This window comes from Balaenoptera acutorostrata, chromosome 1 (genome assembly GCF_949987535.1).
Source record: "Balaenoptera acutorostrata chromosome 1, mBalAcu1.1, whole genome shotgun sequence".
NCBI lineage: Eukaryota > Metazoa > Chordata > Mammalia > Artiodactyla > Balaenopteridae > Balaenoptera > Balaenoptera acutorostrata.
Window position 1 is genome coordinate 38,939,995 of NC_080064.1, and position 19,373 is coordinate 38,959,367.

The 19,373-nt window shown below is 44.4% G+C and overlaps 1 protein-coding gene across 4 annotated transcripts in view; it reads right to left on the reverse strand.

The window, feature by feature from the left end:
* MKNK1 (MAPK interacting serine/threonine kinase 1) overlaps positions 1–19,373 on the reverse strand; it is a 53,729-nt gene that overhangs the window by 24,911 nt on the left and 9,445 nt on the right. For 3 of the 4 annotated variants that reach the window (XM_057542899.1, XM_057542912.1, XM_057542908.1), the window contains exons 2-3: positions 7,407–7,588; positions 831–992 (exon numbers count right to left, since the gene is read on the reverse strand). The gene's annotated coding sequence lies outside the window, so the exon portion shown is untranslated. Of the gene's footprint in view, positions 1–830; positions 993–7,406; positions 7,589–17,141; positions 17,261–19,373 lie in introns of those variants that run through there. The other variant, XM_057542894.1, reaches the window with a different exon arrangement.

Sequence of the window (19,373 nt, forward strand, 5' to 3'; positions counted from 1 at the left end):
AGTGAAGTGAAAAAAACATGCTTAACTTCCCTGTTTATAGCAGGGGAGTGGGATGGAGATGGGTCATAATCTTACCAAAGGGCTGAAAGCTCTTCACCTGGAGCCTGTCCATACACTCTATTGGGACCTTAGTTTATTATGCACGCAATCATTTGAGAAAGGCTTCCTCAGGGTGCGAGGCTCCACAATCAAGCTGGCTTACCTCCTTCCCTTGGACTAAGAACTCCTCTCAGCCATCAAAACCCAGCTCAAAAGTCTCCCCACCTTAGAGTAAGTTAAGGTTTGCACAAACACTTTTGAAATCTATGCAAATAGATGGCGTTACTGCACAGAACTCGAATCCGGTGCTCCATCCTCTGTTCCCAAACACCCTGCTAGCAGCTATACTAGAGCACTGGTTTTATTTGGCCTTGAGCTCTCTCTACAGTTCCTAAAGGCCAGGGCTATCCTTGCCTGTTCATCTCTGCGTCTCCTATAAGTCGTGGTGTGGTGTCAGACATGTACCAGGCATCAGAAAACGTGCACTGAAATGAGAATGATATGAGAGGACGCACATCCTCGGGGTTAGGTGCAGGCCGGTCACCCAGGCCCTCTAAGTAACGAGTGCACACGCTGAAAGAAACGGAGGTACACCTTTGCCCTGCAGGCAGCACAGAGTAAGACTTTACTCAGTCTATGAATTCCCTGATAAACTCCCTCTCAACAAAGCCCTATAACTCAAAAGGTCCTTAACTTTCTAGCAAGAAGCCTGGTCTTTGCTATAGGATTGGGTGATGTGTCTGCTATTTCAGAGGAGGGAGTGAGCACTTCCTTCATGTCTGTAGACAGACCTCAGCTGTCGTGGAGGCTCCCAGCACTTCACTGCCTCCAGCCCTTGCTTTCCTCTTGGGCCAGGCTTGGCGGTCGGTCCACTACTTGTGTATCCGCGAGGAAGAGCTGGAGAGGAAGCACACTGCTGACAGGGAAGGCTCGTGGGCTTGGCATCAGGATACCTAAGTGAAAGTCCGGTTCAGATATTACCAGACGTAGCACCCAAACCAAGTTACTTTGCCTCTTAGAGTCTCCGTTTCCTCATCTACAGGTTAGGTTTAAAAATAACACCTGCCCTTTCCAGCAATGCTGTGAGGACCCAGTGAGCTACTTATATAAGTGCACTTCAAAAAAACATATATGTATGCATAAGTCTGTATGCTCACACAACAGAGTAGAAAGATTAGACAGAAATACACAAAATTGTTAAACTACTACAATCTGAAATAGTGCCTATTATGTGCCAAGCACAGGTATTTTACATACATTATCTCTAATTCTTACACTAATCTCCAAAGTAAATATTTCACCATACTTCAAGTGAGGAAACTGAGGCTCAGAGGTTAAATTATCTACCGAACACCAAACATCTAGTTAGTGATTTAACTTGGATTCAAACACAATGCTGCCCTTTCAAGTCCACGTCACATCTGATCTATAGTAGTTTTCTCTGTGTGATAGGTGATTTTTATTTTCTTCTTTATATTTTTCAGTATTCTCCAAATTGTATACAATGATGTTTATTACTTTTTTAAAGTGCTATTATTGTTTCAGTCCATTTTCATTTTTCAACAAAATACACAGTAACATTTCTCCAATGCACACTGGAATTTAGAGTGTGATTGTACAGTTTTACAAATTATACCTAGATTTCTTTATATTGAAATTCAACAGTAGGTAAAGAAAAAATATTTCAGGAATACTGGGGCCCTGATTTTTTATAATCTTGGAAAAACAACAAATGGCATTTTAACTTTTATCTTTATAAATGCTATTTTTTAAAAGGAAAAACTTTGTGAAAAAACCCTCAAATAACGCATTGAACATCTGCACCTGAGATACACCCTTTTAAATCCTGGTCTTCACACTGTGTGAGCTTTGGCAAGTTGCTTAGCTTCTCTGAGTATCAGTTTCTTCATATACAAAATAAGGTCAGAGTAAGGCCTGGCCTCCCTAGATCACAAGGCTTTTGTGAGGATCAAATAAGAAAGGAGAAGTGAAAGCACTGCTGACTTACTCATTCAACAAATACTGTTTTTTATTTGGCACCTACTGATTGCCCCGTGCTAGACAGTGAGAACACAAGAGAAGACACAGTCTCTGCCCTTATGGAATTTAAATCCACTGACATGTAAAACGATTTCAATTCAGTGGGACAAGTGCTATGACAGGGGTACCAGGTGCTGTGGAGCAAAAGACAGGCTGCTAACTCACTATAGGTCACTAGTGACTAGTTCGGTCACTAGAAGAAGGGACAGCTAAGCTGACACCTGAAGGATGAGCAGGAACCAGCCAGGGTTGGGGCTGGGGAGAGAGACAGAGGAGGTGCATGAGCTAAGTCCTGAAGGAGAGGCAGCGTGGCCGGCTAGCGCCACTGCAAATTGTTCAGGCTGGCTGGAGCACAGAGTATGTGGGGAATGATGACAAGTCAGCTGAAGGGGTGAGCAAGGGCAGATCATATGCAGCTTCACCACCACAGTATCATCACCATCATCACTATTATGTGTTTCTATTCCTAGGCATAAGTTTATCTTGTTTTCTCCATTAAAATAAGTGTAGGGATGCATATTCTCCTTTCTTTGTAAAACAGGTATTCACTGGAGGCGTAGTAGGTGCTAAAGATACAGATCCAACCACCAACCTGGCTCCTGCATGGGGAGAGGGCCCAGAGGACTCACAGAGCAGATGAGGAGCGGCTGAGGGGTCTCACCCAGTGGGACTACAAGAGCCACAGATATTCCTAACATGCCAGTACCGAGCCACTGTTCAGCCCACAAGCTGACCTCAAGGCCCCCCTTCTGAAAGAACTGTGGCATTTCTCCATGAGGTCTTATGAGCCACATCGCCCCCAAAGGCACCAGATCTGTTCTCCACCTTTTGGTAGAGCTTAGAGAGAACTAACCAGCTCTAACATCTGGTATGTCACACCAAAGACGATCCTTCTTCCCCAAGAACATGACTTTGCTGGCTAACTCAGCTTGACAAACTTAGCTCATGCTCCTCTCCCAACCACCCTAGAGTTCTTTTCAAGATCTATGATTCACTTCTCAACGTGTGAGAGCTAGTTCCCTCAGTCGCTAGAGCTTTCTAGAGAAGGAATAGCGGTGACAGTAAGCTGATGAGGGTAATTATCAATTCATCTGCCTTCTCAGTCATCAGCTGGCTGAGGGCCCCAAAACAAATGGAGAACTGAGAAAACGAAAGGAAACTGAGGAAATGAAAGGAAGGGGGATGGACACTCCTAAGGAAGAGGCCAAGACTAAGAAATCTGAGCAGAGGAGGAGGCAGTGAGGAGGAATGGGGAGACTAGCCCGGGACACTTACCTCTCTGAAGCAGTAGTAATAGTAGTGGTAGTACACACACTTACATGGTGCTTACCCCATGCCAGGCAATGTTCTAAGCATTTTACAAGTACCACAGTTTTACATATACTGACTTACTTAACCTTCACAACTCTATGAGGTAAGTATAATTATTATCCACATTTTACAGATGAAGAAACTGGGTGCAAAAAACTTTGCCACAATCGCATCGTCAGTTAAGTGGCAGAGCTGAGATTTAAATCTAAACAGTCTGGCTCAGAATTCAAGCTTTTGACTATTACAGCATACTTAAACATTAATGCTGAAAGGCAGAAGGGGACAGCCAGTCAGAGTTAGTGGGGCACCAATAAGAATGCTTTAATTTAGAAATCTTAGCACAGAGCCTCCCCACTGATGTGCTGTGAGTGAGATATTGATCCTCTCACCAGGCTGAACAACATCATTTTCTCTGTGTGCTACGATGTCCAAAAGGTTGGGTGGCACTGCTCCAGCTTAAACACAAGGGCATTACGACCACATTATCACTATTATATTAATCTAAAATCTAATTTATCAGAAGTTTCCTCTCCTTGCTCTGAGATAGCTTTGTATTTTGTGTTTTGGCCTGTTTTGTAGGATAAGCTACAAGCCAGTCCAACCACATTATTCCATGGCAGTTCTGGTATCAGGACAAGGCTACTGTATTCTTCTTCTGTCTGACCTATTAGTTGGTTGATTTGGTTTCTGATGGTATCATTACCACGTAGGGGACAAGGTCAAGGGTACACTCAAATGGAAGCTAGTCAAATTTAACACACGGTGGTTGAAAGGAGCCCCCTGTGAAATCAGCTTGTCCTGATCAAAGGACGGTCTGTTAATGTGATTCCAAGGAGCTAAGGTATTTCACAGGTTTGCTGCAGAGTCCAGTGTGTAGTGGGGCTGGGCAGCATTACGCAGATTGCAGTCTCTTACTCAACTACGGTGAAAGCAGCTTGAGGCCCACTAAGGTGCCAGAGGGGTGGTGATTCACAACAGGCCTCAAACAGGGCTGGGATGGTAAGATTCCCAGGAGCAAAAGGTCTAGCTTCAGGCCCATATTCTTCCTCGGTTCTGATTCTGGGATCATATGCAGCTTTCAGAGCTGTCACTGCATCACCTGGTGGAAGGAATGAGAACAGGAAAGGTGGAGGGGGTAAAAGGAGTGTGTACTTAAGAAATAGCAAGCAGGAGAACAGAACTACCATATGACGTAGCAATTCCACGTCTGGGTATTTTTCTGAAGAAAATGAAAGCACTAACCTGAAAAGATATCTGCTCCCCCATGTCCACAGCAGCATTATTTACAATAGCAAAGATAAGTAAACAACCTAAGTGTCCACTGATGAATAAGCAGATACAGAGTGGGAGATACACACATACATACACATATACATACAATGGAATAGTATTCAGCCATAAAAAAGAATGACATCTTGCAGTCTGCAACAGTATGGATGGTCCTTGAGGATATCAGGCTAAGTGAAATAAGTCAGACAGAGAAAGACAAATACTATATGATCCGTAGGATTTCACTTATATGTGAAATCTTAAAAACAAAACCAAAAAACAAGCTTATAGATACAGAGAACAGATTGGTGATTCCTGGAGGTGGCAGGTGGAGGGTAGGTGAGATTGGGGGTAAAAGCGGTCAAAAGGTACAAAATTCCAGTCATAAAATAAATAAGTCATGGGATGAATGTACAGAATGGCAACTACAGTTAATAATACTGTACTGCATATTTGAAAGTTGCTAAGACAGTAGATCTTAAAAGTTCTCATCACACACACACAAATTCTGTAACTATGTATGGTGATAGATGCTAATGAGACTTATTGTGGTGATCATTTCACAAACATCAAATCATTATGTTGTACACTTGAAACTAGTATCATGTTGTTATGTCAATTATACCTTAATTTAAAAAAAAAAGAAAAAGAAATAGTAAGTAGGAGTAAAGGACTGGATTTGTGTGAGCAGGACAGTATAAAAAGCTGAAAAAGGCTGAAGTCAACTCATCCAAGCTTATTAATACGGCCTACAAGGCCCTCCAACATCCAGTGCCTGCCTACTTTCTAGCCTCACTAACCATCAGTCAGTCATTCTTTCAAGGAAAAATGAAAATAGTAGATAGTTCAGCTTGCAGTTCAGCTTCACAACCTCACAAGTGCTTTTCCTTGAGACAAGCGCTGTGCTTTGGTATGCAGCAGGAGTGCTTTCGAGCATTTCCACTGTGTCACGCAGAACACTAAAAAGATGTGTACTCAAGGGCTGAGATTCAATAAAATTAATAATTTTTACTGCTTCATCAAGGACATACTTAAGTGAAAACGGCATTTTTTAAAAACTGTGAGTGCATAGCAATAAGAATACAATGACTGCTGGTGCAGTTCAGCGCCACTGCCTTGATTTGCGCTAAGGCATCAGCAGTTTTGCCCACTGTTGTTTTGCAACAACAAATAGCATCTTGGCACTATTATGAAAGTAGTTTTGACCTTGCAGATACCTGAAAGGTTTTCAAGGATCCCCAGGGTCTGTCGAGCACACTTGTGAACCACTATTCTAGGCAATGGGGAGGGACTGGGCCCCACTGGAGCTATACTTTAGGGCCATCAAACCAGCTGTGATGGCAAAACAAACTGGAGGCTGGAGGGGGACTAGAGGGCAGAGCGAGGCTGTGGCAACAACCCGGAGGAAGGCAGGGAAGGTGTGTGGCTGAGGTGGGGATAGAAAGGAAGAGGAAGAGGTGAGGGGTGTGATGGGGAGAGGGAATGAAGCCAGAGAGGCAAAGCTGTTCCTGGTCCTGCCCAATGACTGGAGATGGTGGAGGAGTCCAAGACCACTATCCTCCTTGAAGGGAAGGCACAGAGTCTAATTTCTCTCTATCCCCACTGCCCTGTATGGAACCAGGCACAGAGGGGGACCTCGATATATGTTTATTAACCAAAATCAGGTAACTGTAAGAGCAGTAGTACCATCAAAGAAGGGGAGAATTCAGGAAGGGAAGCTGGTTGGGGATGGGGAGCAGGGGAAGACCGTGCCCCTGGAAAGCTTCAGTTGAAGGAGGGTGACATAGCAGCAAAGTCTGAAAACTCTCAGAACAGGCTAAAGCCATTCTCACCTAGCCCTCATCTGAAACAATCTACAAATGAGGCATTGTTTATAACCCACCAGGCATGATGAGACCTCAGGATAGTGTGTCATATAGAACACTTCAAAATGTCCTCAGATATGTCACAAATTTTTAAACCCTGGAAAGATACATCTCAAGCCATTATTAACAATAGTTACTTTGGGAGAATGAAATTGAGTGGGTACAGAATTTTACTTTTTATACTTTTGTTGTATTTGATTTTGTTTTGTTATGATACAGTCGTTTTATCTTTATAATTAAAAGGGAATAAATATGTTTTCCTTACTGCATAGTTTTCCTTATGACCCTCTCTGCCAGTTTATTCTGGTAGAAATGTGCTCCACCCTACTGAGTAACTGTCTTAGGCATGCCAGAAAGCTCAGCTAATCCTAGCTGCCCAACTGAACACTGGAGTCTCTGACTCACCCCTTCCTCTGGAAATATCAGACACAGGTCTCCCAATTTTCAGAAAGTTCGCTTCACACCACTTTGCTTTTTGAAAGACCTACATTAGTATGTACCTGTTTTCAAGACATACTAAGAGGATTTTCATATTTACGAGAAAGGGTGAAAAGTGAAAATAGGGTTCAGCATTTGTCTTCCAGTGAACATTACAGAGGCACCATGCACCACGAGCAGTGAGAGTGGCACTGCCAAGCTCCTTCCCCAGGAACTACACTCAGCATCAAGCTGACAGAGCTTGGAACTGTGTCTGTGAGCATCTGCGCTTGACCTCCGTTTATTTTGTGCATCTGTTAGCAAGAAGTGTCCTAAGATAATTGCTTTACACCATTTCTGCTTAAGAAAGGTTTCATGGGAACACTACTTTCAGATAGTGGGGGAACCTGCAATTTCAACTTGATGCAATCTAAAAGGTTAAATAAAACGTGCATCCAATCTTACCTATAGGTCTGCCCAACTTTGCAAAGCAGACCCTCTGTAAACTTGAAATTCCAAATGCAATAATGCTCCTGTCAGGGGGCTGCTGTCTTCCAGCTGCAGGAAGTGTTTCAATGGCCTCTGTACATAGCAGACATTCTTCAGTTTTCCATTGGCCTCTGCTTCATCATACCTGGCATGAAAATCTTCAGAAAGCAGAAACAGAAAGGATGTTAAAATGCTGACTTAAAAAAAATGACCAGAGAAGATAAAGATCAACTTGTGTTCCCCAAATCTATGTGTTACACCAGTAAGTAATCACAAGGCAATCACAGATTTCCCCAGTCTTTAAAATTGGAGCATTTAAAATGCTGACACAAAGCATTTGAAGATTTAACAAAGGTCTGGGTAAAAGTTTTCGGATTATGCTTCCATTGTGAGATTCCAGAACCAAAAAGATGTAACTGGACCTGAATAACAGATATGGGCACCTCTGTTCGCTGAGGAGACTCACACGGAAGGTAAAAGCTGCCACTTTTCTGTTGTCCACTTGTTTAGAGATGAATGAGCTCTGGTTTCATCTCCTAGTGGTTAGGTCCAAGACTCACAGGCAGGAGGCACCAGAGTCAGAAGGGTAAAGTAGATGCTGAGAGCAGCAGGTGGCATGAACAAGAACAAGGTTTTATGCCAAATGCATAACTATTGCTAGTTTTCCATCTGTTGACTTCATTTTCTGTATGTCCACTGCTATTTTTAATCTCATGGCTCTAGTTACCATGTGTCAAAGTTGATTTGTCAATTTCTCTACTCAATGAATATGTACTTCCCCTTTTCCCAATGGAAAAGCTCTAAAAATGTAGTTTAAATCCGAATTCTAGGCCCTGGAAGCCAGATGTGTTTCACCATTACCTCAAATCACATGTCCCAAACTGGACTTATCCCCAACCCCTGTCTACTACTTCCTTCCCCTTTCCTCTTCTTCTCTATCAGATTATATCATTCTGCCAAGTCACCCAGCCACAGAACCTTTAAATCATTTCTAATGTTGCTTTCTCCTCCAACCTCATAAACTCTATATATTCCCATTGGCAGGCTCTCCCTCAGCCTGGTATATAGTTCTTTGCAAACAACACCTATTCATCCTTCCAGGCCTATCATAAATTACTGAAAGTAGTCCCACAAATTACAGGAATAGTCCCTCTTTTTTCTACTTCATTCTGCATTTAATTGAAACCACATCTAAATACTATTGTAATGCTTAGAGTTGGCTATACTCATGCACATGTGGCTCTCCCATGAGGCCATAACCTCCTCAAAGGCAAGGACATGTCTTTTTCATCTTTGTATTTCCAGCACCTAATGTAGTATCTGGCACAAAAAAGGGCTCCAGTAAATATCTGAATGAATTACTTCATCCACAAAATATTTCTTTATTGTTCAAAAGAGAATGTTAGCACATAGAATTATCCTTCATATTGTGCTTTTCATTCCCAAACAAATCTCTGTGGCCCAACGAAACTATTTCCAGGGCCCAAAGAAGCTCAGGTTGCATTCCCTCTCCCTATGGCCACAATGCTTCCAGGGACAAACTTGAACACCTTGACTTTAACTCTTTGCCTTCAGTCTTGCCACAGGTTTAAACCCCTTGGTCCCTTCTTGTTGCCTATAGTAAAGGTCGGCAATTTGTTTTCTGTAAAGGGCCAGACAGTCAATATCTTATACTTTGTGTGTCACATGGTCTCTGCCACAACTACTCAATTTTGCCTTTGCAGAGTGAAAGCAGCCAGAGATGATAGGAAAATGAGTGATTGTGGCTGTATTTCAATAAAACTTTATTTATGGATGCTGAAATTTTAATTTCATATGATTTTTGTGTCACAAAATATTAATTTCTCTTGAAGTTTCCCCAGCCATTTAAAAATGCAAATGGCTTGCAGTCCAGACAAAAACGGGTGGTGAGCCAGATATGGCCTGTAGGCCATAGTGCACCAACCCAGCTTATTTACTTTCCTCACCAACTCCATTCCGCTACACACACACACACATCTCTAGTAGGCCTACAGTAAAAACAACCTTCACAATTCCTCTACGGACTTTGTTACTTTGCTGTTTGGAGCCACTCTAGGGCTGGGGAGGTAGAAAATGCATGGGCTTTTGAGGCCTAGATTCAGAGTCTGGCCTTACCATATACTAATGCGGTAGCCTTGGACATAATATTTAACCTCTCTGTGCTTCACTGTCATCATCTATAAAATGGGGGCAGTAACACCTACATGACAGGGATTTTGTGAGAATTAAACGAGCTAATGTGTATCAAGTTCATGGCACAGTGCCTGGTTTATAATAGGCACTCGATAAATAGTAATTATTACTCTAGCTTGGGATATGGCTTCCCCAGATCAGCTGTGACCCTGGAAAGCAATCCAGACACTCTGTAAACCACAACTGGGCAGCAGGAGAGAATGAACTGAGAGCAAAGTACAAAGGCAGGGATAGAATTTGGAGGTTTTCAGACACATGACCCAGGATTCTAAGTGCCTGGTTTGCCCCGATTCCTTCTGACACCATTCCAAATTCCACTGGGCCTCTTTTCCTCCTCAGAAAGAACTTCTGACTCTCACACTACCTGAATCTCCTTAGCATTCCTTACCAAATACCCATATGAGCCCTGGAACCCTCTCCTCATTCTTGCACCTCTTCCTCGTATAGGGCTGGGAAAGGGTGAATGCGGCCAGACCAAACCTCACAGACTGGCCTGCCACTGGGTCTTAAACAGGCCAGGCACCCAACTCTCTCTCAATTATTCATGAATTTCCTGCTGTACAGAGAATGAACTTTTTTCAGAGGTCAAGAACTAGTCTCTCTACAGAAGTTTTAGAGCAAAAAAAAAAAAAACCAAGTATACAAACAAGGGTTCCCCCCATAAAACATCAGCGGTGGACAGACAGGACAGACAAGCTTGTGGTATCTCTGTCCTTGGTACAAAAAGCCAGATTTGAGCCTGGTACTTCCTTGCTCCAACACGTCTAATGGGGGTCTACTGCCTCTGGAATGACCAAGCTCCTGTGCTGTCACTCAGGGCCTCCACAATCTTGCCCTAACCCACCCCTCCTGCATTATATCTTACCACTCCTCTATAGACGTCCTCACCTATAGCCCAGGCAAAACGGACAGTATCTACCTAACTACCCTAAACAATTTCCAGCTTTCCACATTTGTGCATAACTCAATCATAGCACCTGTAACATTTTACTGCACATCTCCCCTTAGACTGTGAGCTAGCAACAGGGCAGAGACTGTGTCTGATTCATCTCTGGGTCCCCTACACCTAGCACAGTGCCTGACATGGGGAAAACATCCAATAAATGTTAATGAATGAATGAAAACACCTGAAATTATTCCTCCCTTAAACTGTTTTAGTTGGACTCTTATTAGCAGCTAAGCGCAGTCTGGGTCACTGCCAAGAAGTAGAAAGACCTAAGAAAAAGAAAAGAAGCATGACCAATGTGATCCAAGCAACGGAAAATAGGTTTTAAGAGTGAAGTAAAAGAAACCAAGGCTGTTTAGCCTGCAGAAGAGAAGATGAGGCCCAACTCGATTCTGGATTTAAGTCTACAAAAGGTTCTCATGAGAAAACCTTGATTTCATCCTCCCTTTATAATCAGAGGGAACTTTTCCATATTCATGGAAAATGGAACAAGAAGAAATAGCTTAAGTTAAGGCCAGAGAGGCTTAAGCTAAAGAGAAAGAAGAACCAAATTAGGCACCACTTTTCCAAAGATACTGTTATTGTACTTTTTGACGAGTGAATTGGAGGGGTTTTGCTGAAAACTTTTTTTTTTTTTTTTGGCCACATTGTGTGGCTTGTGGGATCTTAGTTCCGGGACCAGGGATTGAACCTGGGCTCTCGGCAGTGAGAACACAGAGTCCGAACCACTGGACCGCCAGGGAATTCCCGCTGAGCACTTTTGTTGAAGGCTGTGCAAAAGGAAATGAATATGCTGCTCTGTTCCTGTTTGCTGTGGAGACCAGGTGGGTGAAAACACAAGTCGGGTAAGATTTTCTAATAAGCCACTGACTTTTTTTTTTTTCAAACATCTTTATTGAAGTATAATTGCTTTACAATGGTGTGTTAGTTTCTGCTTTATAACAAAGTGAATCAGTTATACATATGTTCCCATATCTCTTCCCTCTTGCGTCTCCCTCCCTCCCACCCTCCCTATCCCACCCCTCTAGGTGGTCACAAAGCACGGAGCTGATCTCCCTGTGCTATGCGGCTGCTTCCCACTAGCTATCTATTTTACATTTGGTAGTGTATATATGTCCATGACACTCTCTCACCCTGTCACATTTCACCCCTCCCCCTCCCCATATCCTTTTAATTGACCCTTTTTTCTACAGGCACTTTCTGTCATGTCATGTTTTGCAGTCCTGTGATGGAACAACCTAGTATAGGCATACCTCAGAGATACTGCAGGTTCAATTCCAGACCACCATAATAAAAAAATTACAACAAAAAAGCAAGTCACACAAATTTTTCAGTTTCTTGGTGCATATAAGAGTTATATCTACCCTATACAGTAGTCTATTAAGAACGCAATAGCATTATGTCTAAAAAACCCAATGTATATACCTTAATTTAAAAATATTGCTAAAAAATGTTAACCATCATCTGACAATGCAGGGTTGCCACAAACCTTCAATTTGTAAAAGACGTGATAATTGCGAAGTGCAATAAAATGGGGTATGGCTGTATTTCAAATTTTCCTGAAGGGACAATGGAAAGAAAGAGAAGGCAACAATGTCAGAATAAGATAGTAGGGAAAATGGCCCTAAAAAATACTTTCTATAAAAACAATATCTAACTGGATATTAATAATAATTTTTAATAGTATTACTATTAAAGCTAACATCCACTGAGCACCTACTAGGTGCCAGGCACTGTGCTAAGTGTTTAACATAAGCTATCTCAATCCTCATAACAACCCCATAAGGTAGGTTATATATGTAGCCCCATTTTACAGGTGAAGAAACTGAGACCCAGGAAGGTTATATAACTTGCCCAAGTCACACAGCTAGGAAGTGTCAGAGCCAGGACTCAAACCCAGGCAGTTCAACGTACAGTCTACTAACTACTGTCTCCCTGTAAGAAGGGTGATCGGCTGGAATTTAAACCTTAGCCCCTCTGAATCCAAGTTCATATTCTCAGCTACTTCCTTATACTGCCCCAAGCCAGGAAGAACAAAGCAACACATGACATCAGCAAGAGAAGAGATCTCAGATGTGAACCAAAAACACCCCCTATATTCCAGAGAAAGAAGCTAAGATGTGAGGATTCACAGATGCTAATGAGCACAACCAGGACTTGAATGCCAGCCTCTTGACTGCAAGTGGAGTCCTCTTTCCTCCATTATAGATTCTTGTTGAATTTGAGGGTGAGAAAATGAAGGAACAGTATGTGCCAAATGGGCTCCCTCCCCAGGCACTGTTGTAATGAACTGCTAAACTCACATTAGAACGTGTGCCTGAAATACCAAGGCACCAGCAGCCTCTGTAGACTGACTCTAAGATTCTAGTAGTTGAGATGGCCATGAACTGATTAATGGTACTAGAGGAGCTGCCAAAATGCTCACATAGTAAACTCATCAAGCAGACCTAGACCAGGCAGCTACCATACTAAGTCAGTGGCTCACAGTTTAAGCCTGGACTGAACTATTCCAACAGCTTCCTTGTTGATGTCCCCATTCTCGGACTTCCTTTGCCCCAGACTAGCCTCCATTCTGCAGCCAGAATAAACAGAGCCCCAGTCACGGCATTTAGAGTCTTGCAGCATAATGAAAAGAACATGGATCTCTGAACCCAACACTCATAGGTTTGGACCAAGCTCTGTCACTTACTAGCTACCTGACCTTGGGCAAATCACTTTAATCTTTCTGAGGTCCAGTTTCTTCATCTTTAAATTGGGGCTAAATATCTCCTTGTTACAGGATTCTGAGGATTAAATAAATTATAGTGCATCTAATATATTCTTGGCCACAAAGCAGAGTAGAGACTGGATAAATGTTAGCGTTCTTCTTCCCACACCCCTCTCTACATTTTGGCCACAATCAATCATTTCAGCTTATTTCCCTTCCTCACCAACTCCATTCCTCTTCCCCAACACACACACACACACACACACACACACACACACACACACGCACACACCCCACCTCTAGACCCCTGCTCAAGCTGTTCTTTCTCACAGGAATGAACCTCCTCTAAGGCCCAACATAAATTTTCCACCTTCAGGAATCCTTTCTAGACCCTCTTTGGTCGTGTTGGGATTGATTTCTCCTTTTCCCAAACTCCCACTTTGTTTACATTCTTTACTACATTTACTATAGTCAGTCTGATTTCAGTTATTTATGTACTTACCTATCTTGCCAACCACACTGGAGGGAGAAGGCTCTAAGAAGAGAATTACTGGGGGTGGTGGTGGTGGGATGAATTGGGAGATTGGGATTGACATATATACACTAATAAGTATAAAATAGATAACTAATAAAAAAAATGAATGTGCATTGGGAAAAAAAGAGAACTACTTATAGGAAGGCAGGAAATGCATTGTTCTCCTCTGTGTATATTTCTCAACACCTGGGTCTTGTACATAGCAAGAGCTCAATATGCGTTTACTAAACTGAATCTTGCCACCACTGACTGGGCATCTTTACAGAAAGATCCTGGACTCAGTTTACTCTAAAATTCTGCTTTCACTGCCTGACTTGATCAACATGCAATTTTTAAAGTATATTAATATTCCTAAACTAAGAGCTACCAATACTCATGTTGGTTTGCTTCATTCTTTCATCCTTTCTTTCAACACACTCTGGACTCCTCTCAAGACATCTCTTCAGGATACAGGGAGATGTGGCTGGGAGGACGTCTCTCACTCATGGAGGTAGGGTGACCCTGGAGAACTGTTCCACCCCACTGGTTAGGAGACGACAGTCATTAAAACCATATTAAAAAGCAGAGTTGGGGAACCTGAAAATAGATCTGAATGATTTCTAGCTGTCTCAGTTTCTAAGTCTGTAAAATATAGAGTTTTGAGATGTTACATAAAAAGCGCTTAAAACAGTATCTGCCGCATAGTAAGTACTCAATAAATGTTAGAATTTTATTATAATGTAGTAGACTGGAAAAAACAGAGTCAGGACTTTTCACTTCTAGTACTATCTCCACCACTGACTGATGTCTCATCCAATCTTGATCAAGTCCTTTCCCCTCTCTGGGCCTCTCCCCATCTGTAAAACTAAAGTAGAACCAGACGGCTCCCAAGCTCCTTCTACCTTTAACGAGGTATATTTTTCTATGATCAACAAACAGCCTTCTGTTCCAGATGCTGAAGCTGTTGGCAAGGAAAAATTGTAGCTGCTGGTTCCCAGAGGAGAGGGGCCAAGACCAAGGCAAGGCCAGGACAATTGATTAGTAAACCACCTGTGTACCTTCCCCTGTGTGAACTATAACACATTCAGTGCAGGTTCCTGAACAGAGCACCACCTCCCTGCCAACAAAACTCACAGCAAAGGCAAGACAAGAGCCTGAAAACAATAGCAGCAATGAAGAATCCTGCCTTGTGCAGAATTCCTGCACTTTCTTACCTTTGATGCCTGTAATTAGGGCACCATCAGTCTAAACTAGGGCCCTCCTTAGGCACAAAGAGAAGGAAGAACACAAAGGCCCACTCTGAACATGAAAGCTCATAAAACAAAGACCAAAGCGAGTAAATAAAAAATGTCACTGACTCATTCGACTGCACACACTGCAGAGGCCTACTATGTGCTAGGCAGAGGAGGTATGAAACAGACATGATCCCTTTCCACCACTGTAGTCAGAGTACATATGGGGTGACACATCCCAAAGCAGACTGTAATAAGAGCTATATTTGAGGTGTAGCCTCTGCTACGGAAGATGGGAAGGGGGCAACTAATCCAGTAGGGGTGACCAGAGAAGCTTCAATGACAAGCTACATGAGACACAGGCCTTGAAAGATGGGGAGGTGGGAACCTCAGGAAGACGGAATATAGGCAAAGGAACATGCAGGGAGTACTTGAGAAAAAAAAAAAAAAAAGTAGTTTATTTTGCCTGGGCCACAGGGTGCAGGTTTGGGAGAACAAAGGGAAACAGGGCAGGAGGGAGATTTGGGAACAGATTATGGAGGGACTCATCCATGAGGCTGAAGAGTCCTAAGTCTATATGGCAGGCAACGAGGCCCACCAAGGTTTCTGAGCAGAGATATAACATGATGAGAACACTGTCTCAGGAAGATCACATGGGCACCCATGAAAAGGATGCAAAAGGAACCAAATTACTAGATTACTACGGGAAGCTTCATAAGTATGTGCCAGAATCCAACAGCTCCTGTTCACAGAGCTTCTCACTGCCCAGGTTCAGCTTCATGTAATCTGAGTTTAAGAGGTGTTCCCTTGCCAGGCCCTTTAACCATCAAAATCTGCTAGCATAACAGGCCTTCCAGACAAAGTCAAAAACCCAATTAACCCTATGGATCACAGAACAGGAAGAGCTGATGTGGGAGAAGTTGGGGAGGGAGCACCAAAGTCTCCAGCTGGCCCAGCTCCACATAAAAAACCAACCCTGGATCTCCTCTTTACATCACTTCCAGCCAAGCCTTCTTTACAGGGGCTGAAGCTAAGTACAGTGGGGCTGAAAGCACTTGGTCAGAGGCTGAGGATCTAGGGAAACAATATATATGAAATGCCCAGCACAGTGCTGGGCACATGGGCACTGGTCAGTAAGCACTGACCCAACCTGCAAGGTCAGTTCCACCTATAAATCCCACTAAGGCTTCAAGACCTAAGTCACCTTAACTCTTCCCCCAAGGCCTCTCTAAAATACCCCAGTCCAAAATGACCTAATTCCTAGATATCACACCCATTTCATGCGCCAAATATTCAGCACCCAATTCATGACAGGTGCCATACAAGGTGACTCACGTAATCCCGTTCAACCTTCACAGGGACTCTCCTAAGCTCTTTTAATACAGGAGAAACTAAAGCTCTGAGAGGGGAAATGACTTTCCCGAGAACACACAGCTAGGAAGTGGCAGAGGTGAGATCTGAACCCAGGACTGCCTGACCCAAACTCAAGCACTTCCAACACTTCAATCCTGTCACCAGCGATGGCCTCTGATCTGCTACTGACCATCTGACAGGTAGCCTGGAAACTCCCTAAGGAGAGAGACGCTACCTGACACTATTCTCTCTCCTCACTGTACAGCGACCCACTTATGTCAGGAGTTTTTAAATGAAAACATCTAACTTTAAAATAATGGAGTACACAGATATGATAAATTCCTCACATGAAAAACTATTCATGACGTTGGACTGCCTGAGCCCTGAGCCCAGCCATACAGCCTGATAGGGACTGAGTCTCAAGCTGGCCGCAGGCTGAACTCCGACCTCAGACACCTGTCACAACCCAAGCCTCGACCCTAGGCACAGGCTGAGCCCGGACCGGAAGCACACGCTGCACCCACAGCTCGTCCCAGACGGAGCCCTGCCAAAGGAGAGCCCTAAAGAAGCGTCCCCTTCGGCTGTCCCTGCCCCCCCCCGCCCCCCGCAGCAGAATCTGGTCGTGACCTCGGACAGTTCTGAAAGCCCCGACTGCTCCGTCCCAGGCACACGACTCAGTCACAAACCCCCCCGCCCCTCCCCGCACCATTTCACTGGCAGGGAAACCTCGCTCTCTGGACTTTACCTCAGCTGACTCCCGGCAGGGCCTGTCGCACACTCCCAGCCAGCAGCTCGCTCAGCCAAGAACACGGAAGAGGCGATCTTAGCCCCGAGGGGGTGGGCCCGACGGCGTGTAGGGAGGAGCTGCGCCTGCGCCCTGATGGCTACGCCCAGCAAGAGTGTGTGGGGTGGGGCTAAGCAAACTGCGCAGGCGTGACGGGAGAAGGGCGGGGAGGTTGCTGGGATGGGGCGGGGGGGCGCTTAGCTCCTTCTGGCAGCACCTTTCTTGCGTGGAGGTCGGGAAAGCCGGGAAGTGCCAGGAAGGAGGAGGCCCGGCAGCAGCAGGTATAATTATATTTACCGAGCGCTTCTGCATGCCGGGAAGGAATTTTTAAAATCCCTTTTACATATGGGGAAATGCTGCCAGTCTTTTTAAAAACGAGAACGAATTCTGTAAAATTTCTTAAAAGGTTTGCGTGCCTGTAATTTCACCGTGAGAGTTTCTCCTTAAGTATTACCCCCAGTGGGTAATGGTGGTTTAAAATAAAAAAACGTAAAAAGTTCATTTCTTGCAGAAAACTACCTGCAAATAAATTAATATTTCAACCAGCCCCCGACCCTCCCCCAGGCTGCAAGTGTGATGAGGGAGTGAGAGTGCTGACTTGGGGTTAAGTCAGGCCCTAACTGAGTGTGTTTCCTCCGTTGTGAAATGGAAGTAAACATCCTTTCCCTGCCTGTCTCAGGATTGCTGTGAGGGTCTGGCGAGCAATGCTCGTGAAAGAGCCTCTTGGACTTCCTTCCCATCATCCACCCGACCAATGTTCGTTCCCTTTCCCTTATTGGGCTCAGTCTTCTCATCTGTATGATGGAAGGAGGTCTGGAACAATAGGGAACATTCAAGGCTTTGCTAGATTTCCCAGTCTGGGTGACGGCTGGAGTGGGGGCGGGTTCTCCCAAGCTTCTGTATTAAGTAAGTCACTTCCAGAATCTCTCAGTTCAACCTGAAAGCCCCTGTGTAAGTTGACCTCCCCCACCATCGCCTTCCAGGCCCATCCAAGCTTCAAGTCCTCAGAGGCCGCGCTGGCCTGTTCCCATCTCTGTTCCCTGAATGTCTCAATAGCTAGATGATCCTTAGGTCTGTGTTTCAACCCAAGTTCTCAAAATTGCTGTGTTCCCTGCATGGCAACCAAGTTCAGTTAACAGCAGAGATGAGGGCTCTGGGGGGCTCAGAGGAAGAATGGCTTAAGGAAGGGCTCCCCAAATCAGATGGAGCTCCAGCCATGCCTGTGGCTCCCTTCACCACACACTCCACACAGCTCCTGATGATGGGGCAGTGGGAGTGACAGCAGGAAACTTCCAAGAGGCTGCAGTGTTCCTGGGGGCCAAGGGTGGTGGGGCATCTTTTACTCAGCAGGTGAATGCTCTGCTCCAAGGTGGGGAGAATGGCTGGGCAGCTAGGCTGCAGACGGCTTTGTTTTCCTGTTGGCTCAAGAGCCGTAAAAATATTTGGAGCAGGGAATGAGGAAGGGAGCCAAACTATCCCACTACCTTCAATACATTGCCTCTCCCAGGATCCTCTCCTGCCAAGTTTTGCCCTATGGGGGGCTCTTTTCTCTGTGTAGCTGAGGCCTCAGCTCTCTCTTTTATCTTCTCCTTTCTCTGTCTAGTCTTCTCCAAGCATCTGTCTCTGAATTTCTCAAAATAGTTTTGTGAGGGCTTCCTGATGTATTCAGACATTGTCATGTAAGGTGCAGGCCTTGGCCACACAGTTCTGAGATAAGCCTACACTCATATGGTGTATTCCAGAACAACTATGATCCCAGAGCCTGAAGTTTCTAAGAGTCTAAGCTGTCCAGTAATTGAGGAAGTAGTCCGTGACCTGTCATAGGAGGTATGCAAGCAGAGCCACCTTTTAGAATGCTGGACCGGGGCCTCCTCTGGTAAGCCAGAAGAAGGGGCTGCAGAGTGCAGGGCCTTACAGATCCTACAGCAATGAAAGGAGGGATACTGGGCACCAGGAAGGGAGCTAGGCAACTAGCCAAAGACAAATGATTCAACAAGCTATTATATGTCAAGCATCTAGAGCTGCACCTAACACATAGTATTAGTTATTATTGTGAATGATCCACAGACTGTAATGAAGGAGCTTAGAGATCAGTAAGTCCCTCACTCCCACACCTGATCATGAAGTACATGCCAGAGTACCTTGGGGGCTGGGCTGGGGCTGGAACCCAGGTCTCTGTCTCCCAGGAGAGGC